General features: G+C 41.2%; 1 non-coding gene across 1 annotated transcript; it reads left to right on the top strand.

Annotated features, from left to right (window-relative positions):
• Nucleotides 1-877: 877 nt before the first annotated feature.
• Nucleotides 878-984, top strand: LOC141694928 (small nucleolar RNA R71). The gene has a single exon (XR_012564207.1). It is a non-coding gene; the product is annotated as a small nucleolar RNA R71 (small nucleolar RNA).
• The last annotated feature ends 602 nt before the right edge of the window (nt 985-1,586 follow it).

Genomic DNA, 1,586 nt, shown 5'->3' with positions numbered 1-1,586 from the left:
AGGAGGAGTGTGTTCCACAGTTTTCTTCCTTGATTCCACTTATGTTTCCCTCTACACATCTTCTTCAGCCACAACTTCATCTTCTGGAACTTGAAATTTTTTGGGGTTCGCAACCTTCCCAGACCTCAATGTAATTGCCTTAACCTGCTCTTTTTCTTCCTTCTTGCCTGGAACTTCTGTGTCACTAGGGAGTGTTCCAGGTTGTCGATTCAATAAGATATTGGCAATCTACCCGATTTGATTCTCCAAGGTCTTAATAGAAACTGCTTGGCTCTTGCACATGAGCCTTAATTCCTCCAATTCGGATTTTACATTAGATTGTTGAAGTTGGAGTTGTTGTCTTGGTGCATGTTGCGGTTGTTGAAAACCAGGAGGGTTGAATTGTTTTGCTGCATATTGCTTATAAGGCTGTTACACCGTATTCTGAGTGTTGCTCCAGCTGAAGTTAGGATGATTGCGGTTGTTGGGATGATAGGTGGCTGGAACTGGTTGCTGTGACCTCTAAAAGTAGCTCACGAACTGAGCTTATTCACTATATATAGCACACTGCTCCATATCATGCGCGTCAGCATAAAGCTCACAAACACTAGTGATCTGATTAACTCCATAATTAGTCAAAGAATCCACCTTCATCGTTAAAGCTTTAAGCTGAGCAGCTATAGCAGTAGATGCATCTACCTCCAGAATTCCTGCTACCTTGCCTTGAGGTAGTCTTTGAGAAGGGTTCTGGTATTCATTAGCAGCCATCAATTCAATCAACTCATAAGCTTCATCGTAGCTCTTAACCCATAAGGCTCCACCTGATGCTGCATCAAGCATGGGTCTAGACTGTGCTCCCAAGCCATTATAAAAGTAGTTGATAATCATCCAGTCAGGCATCCCATGATGAGGACACTTCCTAAGCATCTCCTTATAATGATCCCAAGCTTTACATAAAGACTCTCCCGATTGCTGCGTAAATTGAGTTAGAGCATTTCTGATTGCAGCTGTCTTTGCCATAGGGAAGAATTTAGTAAGAAACTATTAAGCAAGATCTTCCCAAGTAGTAATAGAGCCTGGTGGTAGAGAATGTAACCAACACTTAGCTTTATCCCTCAGAGATAATGGGAAAAGCCTCAGCTTAACAGCATCTTCAGAAACGTTGTTGAATTTGAAAGTGTCGCAGATCTCGATGAAATCTCTAATATGCATGTTGGGATCTTCCGTTGGAGAACCCCCAAACTGGACTGAGTTCTGCACCATTTGAATCATGTTATCCTTGATTTTAAAAGTATTATCCGCAATGGCTGGTCTGACAATGCTAGACTGAATATCATTGATCTTCGGATGAGAGTAATTCATCAAAACCTTCGGATTTACTACTGGTTCTCCTATTGTAACGATCGCTTCTTCTTCAACTTTCTCCTCGATAAAAACTTCTTCAACTACTTCCTCCGCTTTATCTTGTGTTCTCTTGTGAGATCGAGAACGCGTTAGCATACACGCTCTCTAAAGTACCTGAAAAAGCAACAAGCAAACAAGTAAGTAAAATATCCGAGTCAGTGAACTTTAACGACCACAGATGACAAGCACATAAACTAAAAATT

Source organism: Apium graveolens, chromosome 10, assembly GCF_009905375.1.
Source record: "Apium graveolens cultivar Ventura chromosome 10, ASM990537v1, whole genome shotgun sequence".
In the NCBI taxonomy this organism is placed as follows: domain Eukaryota; kingdom Viridiplantae; phylum Streptophyta; class Magnoliopsida; order Apiales; family Apiaceae; genus Apium; species Apium graveolens.
Note: the sequence above shows the minus strand (reverse complement) of the source record. Positions and strands in the feature narration are given on the sequence as shown.